General features: G+C 46.6%; 1 pseudogene; it reads right to left on the reverse strand.

Moving 5' to 3' along the window:
• Nucleotides 1-4,060: 4,060 nt before the first annotated feature.
• Nucleotides 4,061-19,481, reverse strand: part of LOC115163901 (cytoplasmic dynein 2 heavy chain 1-like) — a 127,467-nt pseudogene continuing 112,046 nt past the window's right edge.

Below are 19,481 nucleotides of genomic sequence, written 5' to 3' on the forward strand. Positions count from 1 at the left end.
AATCAATTGATCACGAACACCGAGCGGCATGTACATGCGACCCACGGGACACTGTGAAGGTGCAGGTTCCAATACTAATGCCCGCTCGATGTCCGCGTCCACCTCCCATACCACCGGTGCCACCAGCCTAGACGCTAGAATGATGGGAGTTGGATCAATGGGCCGGTCCTCCGTGTCATAAAGACGGGACAGCGCGTCGGCCCTCATGTTCAGGGAGCCTGGTCCATAGGAGATCATAAACCTAAACCGAGCGAAGAACATGGCCCACCTTGCCTGATGCGGATTCAGTCTCCTAGCTGCCCGGATGTACTCCAGATTTCGATGGTCGGTCCAGATGAGAAAGGGGTGCTTAGCCCCCTCAAGCCAGTGTCGCCACACCCTCAAGGCTTTTACCACCGCTAGCAACTCCCTGTCCCCCACATCATAGTTACGCTCCGCCGAACTGAGCTTCTTCGAAAAGAAAGCGCAGGGGCGGAGTTTCAATGGCGTACCCGAGCGCTGTGATAGCACGGCACCCAGCCCAGCCTCGGATGCGTCCACCTCCACTATGAATGCTAGAGACGGGTCCGGGTGCGCCAACACGGGTGCTTCGGTGAACAGCACCTTCAACTTCTTGAAGGCTCCGTCCGCCTCCGTTGACCACCGTAAACGCACCGGCCCCCCCTTCAGCAGTGATGTAATGGGAGCCGCTACCTGGCCAAAACCCCGGATAAACCTCCGGTAGTAATTGGCAAAGCCTAAGAACCGCTGCACTTCCTTCACCGTGGTTGGAGTCGGCCAATTACGCACAGCCTTAACGCGGTCGCACTCCATCACCACCCCCGTGGTGGAAATGCGATAACCCAGGAAGGAAACGGCTCGTTTGGAAAACACACTTTTCTCAGCCTTAACGTATAGGTCATGCTCCAGCAGTCTCCCAAGCACCTTGCATACCAGGGACACATGCGCGGAGCGGGTGGCGGAATATATCAGAATATCATCGATATAGACAATCACACCCTGCCCGTGCAGGTCCCTGAGAATCTCGTCTACAAAGGATTGAAAGACGTCTGGAGCATTCTTCAACCCATACGCCATAACGAGGTACTCATAATGGCCCGATGTGGTACTAAATGCAGTTTTCCACTCGTCTCCATCCTTAATACGCACCAGGTTATACGCGCTCCTGAGATCCAGTTATGTGAAGAATTTTGCTCTGTGAAATGATTCCACCGCCGTAGCGATGAGCGGTAGCGGGTAACTAAACTCCACCGTGATAGCATTTAGACCTCTGTAATCAATGCACGGATGCAGACCTCCCTCCTTTTTCTTCGAAAAAAAGAAACTCGAGGAGGTGGGTGAGATGGAGGGCCGAATGTACCCCTGTCCAAGAGATTCCATGACATATGTCTCCATAGCCATCGTCTCCTCCTGTGACAAGGGGTACACGTGACTCTTGGGAAGCGCAGCGTTAACCTGGAGATCTATCGCACAATCCCCCTGTCGATGAGGTGGTAATTTGGTCGCCCTCTTTTTACAGAAAGCGATCGCTAAATCGGTGTATTCAGGGGGAATGCGCGCGGTGGACACCTGGTCTGGACTCTCCACCGACGTGGCCCCTATGGAAACTCCTAGACACTTCCCTGAACACTCCTCTGACCACCCCTGGAGAACCCCCTGTTTCCACGAAATCCGGGGATTGTGATCAGCCAGCCAGGGGACCCCCAGCACCACCGGAAACGCAGGCGAATCTGGTGCTGACTCACCTGGGGTGACCGAGAAGTGTTCTGCCTGCTCTCTCGACTCCCAGACTGGCTCCTCCAGCACCGGTCGGCTGTGTGTCCTCTCCGACCACAGCTGATGCAGGAGGAGCCACCTCCTTCGGTGCCCCTTGGCACAGCCCCCCCCACCCACCTCCATAGGAGGAGGGGCGGGTGTGCGCGGAGGTGGAACGGACAAGACCCTGTCCGAACGCCCGCGGGCAGCCAGCAGATTGTCCAGACGGATGGACATATCGATGAGCTCATCAAGGGACAGAGCGGTGTCCCGACAGGCTAGCTCCCTGCGGACGTCCGCCCGGAGACTACACCGGTAATGGTCTATAAGGGCCCTGACGTTCCACCCCGCCCCAGCAGCCAAGGTCCTGAACTCCAGCGCGAAGTCCTGTACGCTCCTCGTCTCCTGCCTGAGGTGGAACAGCCGCTCACCCGCCGCTCTTCCTTCCGGAGGGTGGTCGAACACGGCCCGAAAGCGGCGGGTGAACTCTGGGTAGTGGTCCCTCGCCGAGTCTGGACCATTCCAGACAGCATTGGCCCACTCCAGAGCTCGGCCCGTCAGGCAGGAAACGAGGGCACTCACGCTCTCCTCTCCCGAGGGAGCAGGTCTGACGGTGGCCAGGTACAGCTCGAGCTGGAGCAGAAATCCCTGGCACCCAGCCGCCGCTCAATCATACTCCCTCGGGAGCGCCAGACGAAGCGCGCCAGAGCCAGACGCAGTGGGAGGCGGAGGTGGCTGCGTCGGAGGAGCCTGAGGTGGAGAGGGGAGACCACTCCTCTCCCATCGGTCCATCCTCTCCATCATCTGATCCATTGCGGATTCGATTCGGTGGAGGACAGTAGTGTGGTGGAGCACGCGTTCCTCCATCGAGGGAAGGGGGTTGGCCGCTGCTCCTGCTGACTCCATAGTATTGTGGTGCGGGATTCTGTAAGGCTCGGGCGTCGTGAGTGAGGAATCAAAACATAGGAAGCAGCGAGCACAGGGTAGTGGCTTTTTAATGGGTCAAGAGGCGAACACACACAAGCCACCCCAAACAGCGAATAGCGCGCACACAAAACAAAGTGCCCCAAACACAGGGGAAAACACATGCGGCGCAAAACTAACGCACAAGCGAAAACACAAGCACACAAACAGGAATGACAATCCCGCACAATGAGAAGGTGGACCAGCTAATACTTATAGCCCCGCTAATCACCCCCACTACGAACAGGTGCACACAATCACAAAAGGGGGGAAAACAAAAAAGGGAATCAGTGGCAGCTAATAGGCCAGTGACGACGACCGCCGAGCGCCACCCGAGCAGGAGGGGGCGCCACCGTCGGTGGGAATCGTGACAGTGGGCAGAACTGAAAAAGCATGTGCGAGCAACCAGGCCTACAATCCTGACTCAGTTACACCAGCTCTGTCAGGAGTAATGGGCCAAAATTCACCCAACTTAATGTGGGAAGCTTGTGGAAGGCTACCCGAAACGTTTGACCCAAGTTAAACAATTTAAAGGCAATCCTACCATCTACTAATTGAGTGTATGTAAACTTCTGACCCGCTGGGAATGTGATGAAATAAAAGCTGAAATAAATAATTCCCTCTACTATTATTTCACATTCTTAAAATAAAGTGGTGATCCTAACTGACCTGAGACAGGGAATGTTTACTAGGATTAAATGTCAGGAATTGTGAAAAACTGAGTTTAAATGTTTTTGGCTAAGGTGTAAGTAAACTTCTGACTTCAACTGTGTATTATTTATATATAGAGAGAGAGAGACTACCAATCATGTTTGGGGAGGACGCAGAGAGATGTGAGTTGGCAGCCCACTACATTACTGCCTGCCATAAGGTGAGGGACAGTGTCTGACACACCAACCAACCTGCACATGTCCTCTATGCCATTGTTATTGTTCAATGTACGGTTATTTTAACCTTCGATTATTGTTGTTACTGATTTTCCCATTGACAATCTTGATTATTATTATTATAATTATGTGAATGTTTTAAATCTTCAAAGTCAGCTTCGGCAATATGTACATTGTTACATCATGCCAATAAAGCACATTTCATTGAAAGACAATGAGTGAGTGAGTGAGTGAGTGAGTGAGTGAGTGAGTGAGTGAGTGAGTGAGTGAGTGAGTGAGTGAGTGAGTGAGTGAGTGAGTGAGTGAGAGAGAGAGAGAGAGAGAGAGAGAGAGAGAGAGAGAGAGAGAGAGAGAGAGAGAGAGAGAGAGAGAGAGAGAGAGAGAGAGAGTGACCAGGCCTATTTGTCGGTATCTGTCCTGTGTGCGTGAGGGATGCATCATTTCTGTTGGTTACATCAGCCGGTGTCTGCAACAACAACGTCCACCACTGGGTCCAGCTGGAGGACGACCGGCTGCCAACACAATAGTCACAATGAGGACATTTACCAGGAAATGACATGTGTAGCAGCACAGAGGGATCTTAGAGAGAGAGTGAATGGTGAATATAAAATGTTAGATGTACTGATAATGTTGTGCCACTGTGTTGGTGAAGCAGGAATGTATACAGCCTGAAGCAGGGACTCACTTTCTATATGGACACACTTTTACAGAACACTAAAAAACACCATCATGTTTTCTCTCTTTTTCGATCACTTTCTCGCTCTCCTCTCTCTATCCAGTGCTGATACAGTATAATGAGTCATCAGGGAAGAGGAATGCAGGAAGGGATGGAGTGAGGGCAGGAGGTGTGATTGTCACTGTTTGACTGAATCGTATCTCTGCTGCAGTACTGTACTGTAGATCTGTCCTGGGAACTAGAACACTATCTGCACAAACAGAGAACTAGAACACTATCTACACAAACAGAGAACAAGAGCACTATCTACACAAACAGAGAACTAGAACACCATCTACACAAACAGAGAACAAGAACACTATCTACACAAACAGAGAACTAGAACACTATCTACACAAACAGAGAACTAGAACACTTTCTACACAGAGAACTAGAACACTATCTACACAAATAGGGAACTAGAACACTATCTACACAAACAGAACTAGAACACTATCTACACAAACAGGGACCTATAACACTATCTACACAGAGAACAAGAACACTATCTACACAAACAGAGAACTAGAACACTTTCTACACAGAGAACTAGAACACTATCTACACAAATAGGGAACTAGAACACTATCTACACAAACAGAGAACTAGAACACTCTACACAAACAGGGAAGTAGAACACTTTCTACACAAACTGAGAACTAGAACACTATCTACACAAACAGGGAACTAGAACACTATCTACACAAACAGGGAACTAGAACACTATCTACACAAACAGGGAACTAGAACACTATCTACACAAACAGGGAACTAGAACACCATCTACACAAACAGAGAACTAGAACACTATCTACACAAACAGGGAACTAGAACACTTTCTACACAAACCAAGAACTAGACCACTATCTACACAAACAGAGAACTAGAACACTATCTACACAAACAGGGAACTAGAACACTTTCTACACAAACTGAGAACTAGAACACTATCTTCACAAAGAGGGAACTAGAACACGTTCTACTCAATTGGAACTAGAACACTATCTACACAAACAGGGAACTAGAACACTATCTACACAAAGAGGGAACTAGAACACTATCTACACAAACAGAGAACTAGAACACTATCTACACAAACAGAGAACTAGAACACTATCTACACAAACAGAGAACTAGAACACCATCTACACAAACAGAGAACTAGAACACTATCTACACAAACAGAGAACTAGAACACTATCTACACAAACAGAGAACTAGAACACTATCTACACAAACAGAGAACTAGAACACTATCTACACAAACAGAGAACTAGAACACTATCTACACAAACAGAGAACTAGAACACTATCTGCACAAACAGAGAACTAGAACACTATCTACACAAACAGAGAACTAGAACACTATCTACACAAACAGAGAACTAGAACACTATCTACACAAACAGAGAACTAGAACACCATCTACACAAACAGAGAACTAGAACACTATCTACACAAACAGAGAACTAGAACACTATCTACACAAACAGAGAACTAGAACACTATCTGCACAAACAGAGAACTAGAACACTATCTACACAAACAGAGAACTAGAACACTATCTACACAAACAGAGAACTAGAACACTATCTACACAAACAGTTACATTTTGTCCTCTCACTCTGTTCACACCAATAGCGAAATTGCCCCGTGCTGCAATCCGTCAATTATTTATTCGGAACAGGTTAGATTTATTTTGTCTTATCTGGGACATGTGTTCTCCCACTGACAGGCCACTCACTGTGACGGACAGGTCTGTGGGTTCTTGTGTGAATGAATTAATTAATGTCTCTCTGCCTGTTTTTTATATTTGAAATGCATCAGTGCAGCAATGTATACATTTAGCCAATGTGATCACCTCACACCAGAGCTACTCCCCATTTAAACTTCCCCGCCAGTCCTTTGCCAATGCTGTAGTCAATTTTATAGCCATTCAGCAAGCAAGAGGATCGATCGATGCTTCTTCCTCCAATAGGCCTAGACCTATTAGTTTAAAAAAATGGATCAAAATGTGTTTCAAACTACAGGTATTGCTATTCATTATGGGCTCCTTAGTGGTACAGCGGTCTAGTGCAAAAGGCATCACTACAGTCCCTGGTTCGAATCCAGGCTTTATCACATCCGGCCGTGATTGGGAGACCCATAGGGCGGTGCAGAATTGGCCCAGCATCGTCCGGGTTTGGCTGGGGTATGCCGTCATTCTAAATAAGAATTTGTTCTTAACTGACTTGCCAAGTTAAATAAAATAAAATAAAAAATAAAAATTATAGCGCTAGAGAGAGGGGGTAGAGAGAGAAAGAGGGGCTGGAGATAGAGAGGGGGAGAGATAGAAAGGGGGTAGAGAGAGGATATAGAGAGAGGAGGTAGAGGTAGGCCAGTGGAGATGCCAGCATAGATGTGTGAAGTGCTTAAGAAGGGAACATTGAAGAGGACAGAGAGATGTGTAGCCCAAATGAGAAGTTAAAGAACATGTGAATGCATAATTCGTATTGTCTATATAGTAGGCTAGACTGTATATTACAGGCCTGCTAAAGGGAATGTAGATGACCACCTGTGCTATAGGCAACCCTAAAAGACAAAACAATATCCACTGGAAATTACACTTATCAATAAGTATGAGTTTGCTAATTCTCTATGTCCATTCAGTAGGTTTCCTAAAAAAAAGGCCCTAGCCTGTCTGGACTTCATCTCTTTAACCAAATAAAACTGTAGTCACCAAGCGTCATGATGGGTTAGTGTCATGATGTCATGATGGATTAGCATCATGACGTCATGATGGGTTAGCGTCATGATGGGCTAGTGTCAGTATGTCATGATGAGTTAGCGTCATGATGTCATGATGAGCTGGCGTCATGATGGGTTAGCGTCATGTTGTCATGATGGGTTAGCGTCTTGATGTCATGATGGGTTAGCATCTTGATGTCATGATGGGTTAGCATCTTGATGTCATGATGGGTTAGCGTCATGATGTCATGATGGGTTAGCGTCTTGATGTCATGATGGGTTAGCATCTTGATGTCATGATGGGTTAGCGTCATGATGTCATGATGGGTTAGCATCATGATGGGTTGGCGTCATGATGTCATGATGGGTTAGCGTCTTGATGTCATGATGTCATGATGGGTTAGCGTCTTGATGTCATGATGGGTTAGCATCCTGATGTCATGATGGGTTAGCGTCATGATGTCATGATGGGTTAGCATCTTGATGTGATGATGGGTTAGCGTCTTGATGTCATGATGGGTTAGCGTCATGATGTCATGATGGGTTAACGTCACGATGGGTTAGCGTCATGATGTCATGATGGGTTAACGTTTTGATGTCATGATGGGTTAGTGTCATGATGTCATGATGGGTTGGCGTCATGATGTCATGATGGGTTGGCATCATGATGTCATGATGGGTTAGCGTCATGATGTCATGATGGGTTAGCGTCATGAAGTCATAATGGGTTGGCATCACGATGTCATGATGGGTTAACGTCACGATGGGTTAGCGTCATGATGTCATGATGGGTTAACGTTTTGATGTCATGATGGGTTAGCGTCATGATGTCATAATGGGTTGGCATCATGATGTCATGATGGGTTAGCGTCGTGATGTCATGATGGGTTGGCATCATGATGTCATGATGGGTATACGTCATGATGGGTTAGTGTCATGATGTCATGATGGGTTAGCGTCTTGATGTCATGATGGTTTAGTGTGATGATGTCATGATGGGTTAACGTCATGATGTCATGATGGGTTAATGTCATGATGTCATGATGGGTATACGTCATGATGGGTTAGTGTCATGATGTCATGATGGGTTAGCGTCTTGATGTCATGATGGGTTGGCGTCATGATGTCATGATGGGTTAGCGTCTTGATGTCATGATGGGTTAGCCTCTTGATGTCATGATGGGTTAGCGTCATGATGTTATGATGGGTTGGCGTCTTGATGTCATGATGGGTTAGCGTCTTGATGTCATGATGGGTTAGCGTCATGATGTTATGATGGGTTGGCGTCATGATGTCATGATGGGTATACATCATGATGTCATGATGGGTTAGCATCATGATGGGTTAGCGTCTTGATGTCATGATGGGTTAGCATCATGATGGGTTAGCGTCTTGATGTCATGATGGGTTAGCATCATGATGGGTTAGCGTCTTGATGTCATGATGGGTTAGCGTCTTGATGTCATGATGGGTTAGCGTCATGACGTCATGATGGGTTGGCGTCATGATGGGTTAGCGTCTTGATGTCATGATGGGTTAGCATCATGAACGGTTAGTGTACGTGCGAGGAATGACACCAGGTACCATTTTTGTGTTTCCTGTCTTAAACGGGGTACATGGAAAAGCCAAGATCATTTCATAATTCAACCTAATATTTCCAGTAGCATGTCATTTTTCCAGTAGTATATGATTTTTCTCTCATTACTGCGTCCTATCTAGCCACTTTGAAAAATATATTGTCACTGGGAATTATCGCATCAGCTTTGGTGATGTTATGCACATTTTGCGGATAAGTGGAGGAACAAATGCATCGGACTTCATGTGAATGGTTTAGTGCGTCAAAATCAGAATCTGGATTTTTTGGGAGTTCTGACGAAAAGATCACAACACAATTGGTGAGAAAAGGACTTTATACAGGAATATTATGCTTCTATCTCCAGTTCTACAGATGTGGCAAAGCCAGACAAACATGAAATATTGGACAAAATGGCAATCCAAATTTGCAAACCACATGCCCAAACGTCCATGAGTTAGAGAGACATCAGAGAGAAGGAGAGAGAAATGGAAAGAAGGAGAGCGAAATGGAGAGAAGAAGAGAGAAATGGAGAGAAGAAGAGAGACATGGAGAGAAGGAGAGAAATTACGAGAAGAAGAGCGAAATGGAGAGAAGAAGAGAGACATGGAGAGAAGGAGAGAGACATGGAGAGAAGAAGAGAGAAATGGAGAGAAGGAGAGAGAAATGGAGAGAGGGAGAGAGAAATGAAGAGAAGGAGAGAGGGAGAGAGAAATGGAGAGAAGGAGAGAGGGAGAGGGAGAGAAAGAGGTAGATACAGAGAAAGAAATCAGAGCCAAAGCAGCTATAATGGTACTTTAGGGCTCAGAGGAAGAGGTGGAGAATCAGCCAATAACACACTGCTCCAGATTTAGCAGCAATAAGTGCCGTGTCATACAGCATGTCGGAACAATTTCCCCTCTCAATCTGGGAGAGCAATCATCTCTTTTATTGGCTGAGTAATTAGTCCTTTAATTGACCCTCAAATAGCCCCTGCTGACAGGCAGAGAGCACAGAGCACAGGGACGGCCCAAAATGGCTGCCATGTGGAACACAGCGCTGGACACAATATAGCTGCAGTGTTTGTGTGTCAATTTATAAAGCCTCTCCTTTTTTCCTCCAGACGTGTATGAGGCCCCTGAGTTCTCTCCAGTAGCCTAGCCTAGCCTAGCCTAGCCTAGCCTAGCCTAGCCTAGCCTAGCCTTCCTTCCTGTCTGTCTGTCTGTCTGTCTGTCTGTCTGTCTGTCTGTCTGTCTGTCTGTCTGGCCTTGACTGTGTGAGAGAGTGCATGAGTGTGGGAGAGTGTGGGTGATTGTGTTGTGTGTGTGTCCGAGGCCTGTGGGAGTGTGTGGATATCCAGGGTTAGAAGTGCAGGGAGACAATGTGCTGATTAGGGACATTCCAGACATCAAACAGGCCTGAGACAGAGAGAACTGAAGGTGGATGAGGGATGTCTTGCAGCCAAATAAACTCTGGGAGGAGAGAGTGTGATTGGTGGCTTTCCTGTGGAAAACAGAAGCCTGCCAGTGGGGTCAAAGGGCATGAGGGCAGGGGAGAGGCGTCTGTGTTGACAGGGGAGGGGCACTATCCTCTTCCTCAAACGTCTGAGTTATGGGACACAGGTGCACCCTCTGTGTGTGAGAATGTATCCCCACTTGAGAGTTGATGATGTGTGTGTATGTGCGCGCGCACATGTGTGCATATGTGTGTGTGGGTAGCTGTACCTGAGAGCTGATGATTTTCTGGGAGGAACGTTCGATGTTGGCAGGCAGGCCAAAGAATGCTGGCCAATCGTTTTCTGGAAGATTCTCTATCACACCGCAATAGTCCTGAAAACACACACACACACACACACCACGGAGTTACACGACTGACAGAGATGGTGTGTGTGAGGTGTGTATGTATGAATAGTCTCACCAGTTTTTTTATTTACCTTTATTTAACTAGGCAAGTCAGTTAAGAACAAATTCTTATTTTCAATGACGGTATGGAGCAGGAGTTGGGCAGGCTGATCTGCGAGGGAAAGGCGTGGCCTCTCTTGCTGCTTTGGCTGTGATTGGCTGAATCGGAGAGGAGGCATGAGGAGAAGAACTGTTCCAGGTAGAAGGCTATCCTGCCTCCATAGATGGCACTCTCCAACAGACCATGGACAAACTCCCACTGGAACACCTTACCACCTTTAAACAGATGGTCGATGATCTCAAAGCCAGCCCGCAGATCAGACAGAGAGAACTCATGTAATTTAGTCCATCCCGAGAACCACAGAAATAGAACAGTCCATTCTAACTTAGTCCACCCCTAGAACCAAAGAGAGAGAGCAGAACATTAAAACATAGTCCATCCCTAGAAACACAGAGAACAGAACATTAAAACTTAGTCCATCAGAGAGAACATTAGAACTCGAGATGAGAGAGAACTAAATAGAGTGACTGTCAAAAAGAAAACACAGGCTCTGTCTCCAAAATGTCAACTTTCTGAGACACTGCAGTAGCACTTCAGGCATCAGCATTTTTATTTTTATTTATTTTTATTTCACCTTTATTTAACCAGGTAGGCGAGTTGAGAACAAGTTATCATTTACAACTGCGACCTGGCCAAGATAAAGCAAAGCAGTGCGACAAAAACAATAACACATAGTTACACGTAAACAAACGTACAGTCAATAACACAATAGAAAATATATGTACAGTGTGTGCAAATGTAGAAGATTAGGGAGGTAAGGCAATAAATAAGCCATAGAGGCGAAATTATTACAATTTAGCATTAACACTGGAGTGATAGATGTGCAGATGATGATGAACAAGCAGAGATACTGGGATGCAAAAGAACAAGAAGATAAATAACAATATGGGGATGAGGTAGTTGGGAGTGCTATTTACAGATTGGCTGTGTGCAGGTACAGTGATCGGTAAGCTGCTCTGACAGCTGATGCTTAAAGTTAGAGATGGAGATATAAATCTCCAGCTTCAGTGATTTTTTGCCATTTGTTCCAGTCATTGGTAGCAGAGAACTGAAAGGAAAGGCGGTCAAAGGAAGTGATGGCTTTGGGGAGGACCAGTGAAATATACCTGCTGGATCATGTGCTACGGCTGGGTGTTGCTATGGTGACCAGTGAGCTGAGATAAGGTGGGGCTTTACCTAGCAAAGACTTATAGATGACCTGGAGCCAGTGTGTTTGGTGACAAATTTGTAGCGATGGCCAGCCAACGAGAGCATACAGGTCGCAGTGGTGGGTGCTACAGGGGGCTTTGGTGACAAAATGGATGGCACTGTGATAGAATACATTAGTTTGCTGAGTAGTGTTGGAGGATATTTTTGGAAATGACATCGTCGAAGTCAAGAATTGGTAGGATAGTCAGTTTTACGAGGGTATGTTTAGCAGCATGAGTGAAGGATGCTTTGTTGCGAAATAGGAAGCCGATTCAAGATTAATTTTGGATTGAAGATGCTTAATGTGAGTCTGGAAGGAGAGTTCACAGTCTAACCAGACAACTAGGTATTTGTAGTTGTCAACATAGTCTAAGTCAGAACTGTCCAGAGTAGTGATGCTAGTCGGGCGAGTGCGGGCAGCCGCCCGCATGCATTTAGTTTTACTAGCATAAAGCAGTTGGAGACCACAGAAGGATTGTTGTATGGCATTGAAGCTCGTTTAGAGGTTTGTTTTAACACAGTGTCCAAAGAAGGGCCAGATGTATACAGAATGGTGTCATCTGCGTAGAGGTAGATCAGAGAATCACCAGCAGCAAGAGCGACATCATTGATATATACAGAGAAAAGTCAGGCTGAGAATTTAACCCTGTGGCACCCAATAGAGACTGCCAGAGGTCCGGACAACAGGCCCTCCGATTTGACACACTGAACTCTGTCTGAGAAGTAGTTGGAGAACCAGGCGAGGAAGTCATTTGAGAAACCAAGGCTATTGAGCCTGCCGATAAGAATGTGGTGATTGACAGAGTCAAAAGCCTTGGCCAGGTTGATGAAGACGTCTGCACAGTCCTGTATTTTATCGATGGTGGTTATAATATCGTTAGGACCTTGAGCATGGCTGAGGTGCACCCATGACCAGCTCGGAAACCAGATTGCATAGTGGAGGAGGTACGGTTGGATTCTAAATGTTTGGTGACCTGTTTGTTAACTTGGCTTTTGAAGATTTTAGAAAGGCAGGGCAGGATGGATATAGGTCTATAACAGTTTGGGTCTGGAGTGTCTCCCCCTTTGATGAGGGGGATTAACGCGGCAGCTGACCAATCTTTGTGGATCTCAGACGATACGAAAGAGATGTTGAACAGGCTAGTAATAGTGGTTGCAATAATTTAGCCGGATAATTTTAGAAAGAGAACGTCCAGATTATCTAGCCCAGCTGATTTGAAGGGATCCAGATTCTGCAGCTCTTTCAGAACATCAGCTGTCTGGATTTGGTTGAAGGAGAAGCGGGGGGGGAGGGGGGCTTGGGCAAGTTGTTGCAGGGGGTGCAGAGCTGTTGGCCGGGGTAGAGGTAGCCAGGTGGAAAGCATGGCTAGCCGTAGAAAAATGCTTATTGAAATTATCGATTATCGTAGATTTAATCCGTGGTAACAGTGTTTCCTAGCCTCAGTGCACTGGGTAGTTGGGAGGAGGTGCTCTTACTCTCCATGGACTTTACAGTGTCCCCAACCTTTTGGGAATTAGTGCTACAGGATGCAAACTTCTGTTTGAAAAAGCTAGCATTAGCTTTCCTTACTAACTGTGTATATTGGTTCCTGACTTCCCTGAAAAGTTGCATATGCAGGAGCTATTCGATGCTAATGCAGAACGCCACAGGATGTTTTTGTGCTGGTCAAAGGCATTAAAGTCTGGGGTGAACCAAGGGCTATATCTGTTCTTAGTTCTACATTTTTTAAATGGGGCATGCTTATTTAAGATGGTGAGGAAAGCACTTTTAAAGAGTAACCAGGCATCCTCTACTGATGGGATGAGGTCAATAACCTTCCAGGATACCCTGGCCAGGTCGATTGGAAAGGCCTGCTCGATGAAGTGTTTTAGGGAGAGTTTGACAATGATGATGGGTGGTCATTTGACCGCAGACCCATTATGGACACACAGCAATGAGGCAGTGATCGCTGAGATCCTGGTTGAAGACAGCAGAGGTGTATTTAGAGGGCAAGTTGGTCAGGATGATATCTAAGAGGGGTCCCATGGTTGCGGATTTAGGGTTGTACCTGGTAGGTTCCTTGATAATTTGTGTGAGATTGAGGGCATCTAGCTTAGATGGCCGGGATGTTAAGCATATCCCAGTTTAGGTCACCTAACAGTATGAACTCTGAAGATAGATGGGGGGGCAATAAATTCACATACGGTGTCAAGGGCACAGCTGGGGCCTGAGGGGGGTCTATAACAAGCGGCAACGTTGGGAGACTTGTTTCTGGAACGGTGGATTTTTAAAAGTAGAAGCTCGAATTGTTTGGGCACAGACCTGGATAGTATGACAGAACTCTGCAGGCTATCCCTGCAGTAGATTGCAACTCCGCCCCCTTTGGCAGTTCTATCTTGTCGGAAATTGTTGTAGTTGATGATGGAAATCTCAGGATTTTTGGTGGCCTTTCTAAGCCAGGATTCAGACACGGCTAGGACATCAGGGTTGGCGGAGTGTGCTAAAGCAGTGAATAAAACAAACTTAGGGAGGAGGCTTCTGATGTTAACGTGGATGAAACCAAGGCTTTTACGGATACAGAAGTCAACAAATGAGAGCGCCTGGGGAATGGGAGTGGTGCTGGGGACTGCAGGGCCTGGATTAACCTCTACATCACCAGAGGAACAGAGGAGGAGTAGGATAAGGGTACGGCTGAAGGCTATTAGAACTGGTTGTCCAGTGTGTTCGGAACAGAGAGTAAAAGGAGAAGATTTCTGGGCGTGGAAGAAAAGATTCAAGGCATAATGTAGAGACAACGGTATGGTAGGATGTGAGTACACTGGTGGTAAACGTAGGCATTGAGTGACGATGATAGAGGTTTTGTCTCTATAGGCACCAGTTAAGCCAGGTGAGGTCACCGCATGTGTGGGGAGTGGGACAAAAGGGCTATCTAAGTCATATTGGGCAGGGCTGGGGGCTCTACAGTGAAATAAGACAATAATCACTAACCAAAACAGCAATAGACAAGGCGTATTGCCATTAGGGAGAGGCATGTGTAGCCGAGTGATCATAGAGTCCAATGAGAAGCAATAGGTGAGTCAGGGAGCCGATTCAGTAGTTGCTACTACGCTAGACTCGCTGGAGACATGGCGATTCAGACAGCTAGCGGGCCGGGGCTAGCAGATGGGCCTTCAACGATGTCGAAACATAAGAGCCTGTTGAAATCACCTTGGACGATTACGTCAGCAGACCAGTCATGATGGATCGGCGGGGCTCCGTGTTGGCAGTAAAGGGGAGGGCCAAATGGCAAAAGAGGTATTGTAGCCCAAGAGATTATCTGGTGGACCTCTTCGGCTGGCCAGGAGATGGGCCTAGCTCAAGGCTAGCTCAGGGCTAACTGGTGCTTGCTTCGGGGCAGAAACATTAGTCAGGAGTAGCCACTCAGATTGCAGCTAGCTAGCTGCGATGCTCCGGTGTAAAGGTTCAGAGCATGCGGTAAGAATCCGGAGATGTGGTAGAGAAAAAGCAGTCCGATATGCTCTGGGTTGATATCACGCTGTGTAGACTGACAGGTATTGACCGAGCTGAGGCTGGCTGGTGTCCGAGTTAACGTTGAAGACCGCTACCAGTGGCTAACTGACTACTAGCTAGTAGCTGGTTAGCTTGCTAGCATCTGATGGGGTTTCCGGTTCTAAAGTATAAAAATAGCAGATCTGTACCAGATTGGGTGAGGCGGGTTGCAGGAGAGTATTCAGTCCGTAGATGTAAAGTGAGATTAAAATATATACGAAAAAAACCGAGGAAACCGATATTTACAAGGGACAAGACAAAACACACGTCCAACTGCTACGCCATCTTGGAACTAACTCGAACTAGCATCTGAAAGGAAGATGAACTAGCATCTGAAAGGAACATGAACTAGCATCTGATAGGTACATGAATTAGTATCTACAGTTGTCATCCAGTGCACTGCAGAAGGTGAATGAGTATTATACAGCCATATCATGCTTGTCTAGTGGCTGATAGAGTGTTATCTGTGTGTGATGTGGTATGTAGGAGCCTGTGGGACCAGAGATAGTGTGATGTGGGACGTAGGAGCCTGTGGTACCAGAGGTAGTGGGATGCAGGTGCCTGTTGGGCCAGATATAGTGTGATGTGGGATGCAGGTGCCTGTGGGACCAGAGATATCTGATTATCAGCACATTCTGTAAGGTTTGATGTGTGGTCAGAATCTGATACTGTTATTAAGATGTGTGGTGAGATTCAGTATCTTTACCTCTCAGCCAAAATAACCCTCCTCTAACATGCAGACCCTTACAGGGGATGTTAATGTGTTAATATTCATATCAGGATCATTGCCTTCATTGTTATTCAGAGTGACGTGTGTCTCTGTGTGTTAACCTGCTGAGGGGCAGAAAAATAGTATATCAATCAACCACATGCTGGGACAATGCATGCACAAACACACACACACACACACACACTTTACCACAAAATGCAGCGGGGTTATGAAACTTAGCTCGGAGGCTTCAGGAAGAGAAAGTGGTGTCGATTATAATCAGTGAAAACACCCCCCCCCCAACACACACACACACACACACACACGTCTGATTGATGCTCGTCTGTGATGACGCTGATGAGTATAAAAGTGGTGCAAGCCCCATCTGTGCGGATGGAAATAAATGAGAGTGTTTACGTTTCTGTGTGTGTGTGTGTGTGTGTGTGTGTGTGTGTGTGTGTGTGTGTGTGTGTGTGTGTGTGTGTGTGTGGTCCTGTGTGTCACCAGTGTTAGTTGATGTGGTTGTCTTGCCTCAGTGATCTCCACTCTGCAGTTATAGCCGCTGTCCTCTGATTGAGATGGCTGGGGGTTGGGCTCACACTGCAGTCCAGAGGTTAGTAGACAATAAAAAAAACGCTTCTCTTCTCATAACAACCTTTCTCTCTCTCTAAATTAAATTTAAATTTAAGGACTTTATTGGTATGGGAACCATATGTTAACATTGCCAAAGCAAGTGATATAGATAATAAACAAAAGTGAAATAAACTATACAAAATGCATGGTAAACATTACACTCACAAAAGTTCCAAAAGAATAAAGACATTTCAAATGTCATATTATGTCTATATACAGTGTTGTAATGATGTGCAAATTGTTAAAGTACAAGGGGGGAAATAAATAAACATAAATATAGGCTGTATTTACAATGGTGTTTGTTATTCACTGGTTGCCCTTTTCTTTTGGCAACAGGTCACAAATCTTGCTGCTGTGATGGCACACTGTGGTATTTCACCCAGTAGATATCTGAGGGAAATATGTGTCTCTAATATGGTCATACATTGGGCAGGAGGTTAGGAAGTGCAGCTCAGTTTCAACCTCATGTTGTCTTTGCATGAGGCGGTTCTGTTCTCCAGAGGGCTGGAGAGAAGGAGGGAGTGAGGTCCTGGCACATCCAGCAGCAGTACTGTGGGGATGAGGCTGGGGCTGGGGTTTGAGAGAGTTATTAGAGCCTGATCATGTTCCAGTATGATAGACTAATTAACCTCTCTAATATTACACACCACCGCTGCTCTACTGACTGCACAGAGAGAGAGAGAGGTTGGACTGTGTGTTGTGAGAGAGAGAGAGAGAGAGATGAGTGTGAGAGAGAGACAGATGGGAGTGAGAGAGAAAGGGGGACAGAGAGAAAAGGGAGAGAGATGCAGAAGGAAGAGTGATATGAGAGAAGAGATGTGGGAGAGAGAGGAAGTAGTATTTAATGATTAACTCTGGATGGATCCCTGGTTCCTTCTCACGTCAGTGTATTTAACTGGTGTGTTAATTATGTGTTCAGTCCCTGACAGGTATAAATACACTCAACCTAATTATAGCCATCAATAAAACATCTATGTCATCAAATCAAATTGTATTAGTCACGTGTGCCGAATACAACAGGTATAGACCTTACAGTGAAATGCTTACTTTCGAGCCCCTAACCAACAGTGCAGTTAAAAAATATATGGATAAGAATAAGAGATAAATGTAACAAGTAATTAAGAGCAGCAGTAAAAAATAAAATAACAATATATACAGGTGGCTGCCGGTACAGAGTCAATGTGCGGGGGCACCGGTTAGTTGAGGTAGTATGTACATGTAGGTAGAGTTAATTAAAGTGACTATGCATAGATGACAACAGAGAGTGGCAGTGGTGTGAAGAGGGGAGGGAGGGGGGGCAATGCAAAAAGTCTGGGTAGCCATTTGACTAGATGTGCAGGAGTCTTATGGCTTTGGGGTAGAAGCTGTTTAGAAGCCTCTTGGACCTAGACTTGGCGCTCCGGTACTGCTTGCCCTGTGGTAGCAGAGAGAACAGTCTATGTCTAGGGTGCCTGGAGTCTTTGACAATTTTTAGGGCCTTCCTCTGACACCGCCTGGTTTAGAGGTCCTGGATGGCAGGAAGCTTGACCCCAGTGATGTACTGGGCCATACGCAATACCCTCTGAAGTGCCTTGCAGTCGGAGGCTGAGCAGTTGCCATACCAGGCAGTGATGCAACCAGTCAGGATGCTCTCGATGGTGCAGCTGTAGAACCTTTTGAGGATCTGAGGACCCATGCCAAATCTTTTCAGTCTCCTGAGGGGGGATAGGTTTTGTCATGCCCGCTTCACGACTGTCATGGTGAGCTTGGACCATGTTAGTTTGTTGGTGATGTGGACACCAAGGAACTTGAAGCTCTCGATCTTCTCCACTGCAGCCCCATCAATGAGAATGGGGGTGTGCTCGGTCCTCTTTTTCCTGTAGTCCACAATCATCTCCTTTGTCTTGATCATGTTGAGGGAGAGGTTTTTGTCCTAGCACCACACGGCCAGGTCTCTGACCTCCTCCCTATAGGCTGTCTTGTTGTTGTCGGTGATCAGGCCTACCACTGTTGTATCATCGGCAAATTTAATGATGGTGTTGGAGTCGTGCCAAGCCGTGCAGTCATGAGTGAACAGGGAGTCCAGGAGGGGGCTGTGCACGCACCCCTGAGAGACCACTATGTTGAGGATCAGCGTGGCGGATTTGTTGTTACCTACCACCTGGGGGCGGCCCGTCAGGAAGTCCAAAATCCAGTTGCAGAGGGAAGTGTTTATTCCCAGGGTCCTTAACTTATTGATGAGCTTTGATGGCACTTTGGTGTTGAACGCTGAGCTGTAGTCAATGAATAGCATTCTCACATAGGTGTTCCTTTTGTCCAGGTGGGAAAGGGCAGTGTGGAGTGCAATAGAGACTGCATCATCTGTGGATCTGTTGGGGCGGTATGCAAATTAGAATGGGTCTAGGGTTTCTGGGATGATGGTGTTGATGGGAGCTATGACCAGCCTTTCAAAGCACTTCATGGCTACAGATGTGAGTGCTACGGGTCGGTAGTCATTTAGGCAGGTTACCTTAGTTTTCTTGGCCACAGGCACTATGGTGGTCTGCTTGAAACATGTTGGTATTACAGACTCGGACAGGGAGAGGTGTAGTACGACTCGATCTTAGTCCTGTATTGATTCTTTGCCTGTTTGATGGTTCGGAGGGCATAGCAGGATTTCTTATAAGCTTCCGGGTTAGAGTCCCGCTCTTTGAAAGTGGCAGCTCTAGCATTTAGCTCAGCGCGGATGCTGCCTGTAATCCATGGCTTCTGGTTGGGGTATGTACGTACGGTCACTGTGGGGACGACATCATCGATGCACTTATTGATGAAGCCAATGACAGATGTGGTGTACTCCTCAATGCCATTGGAGGAATCCCGGAACATATTCCAGTCTGAATAGC

This window comes from Salmo trutta, chromosome 26 (genome assembly GCF_901001165.1).
Source record: "Salmo trutta chromosome 26, fSalTru1.1, whole genome shotgun sequence".
NCBI classification, from domain to species: domain Eukaryota; kingdom Metazoa; phylum Chordata; class Actinopteri; order Salmoniformes; family Salmonidae; genus Salmo; species Salmo trutta.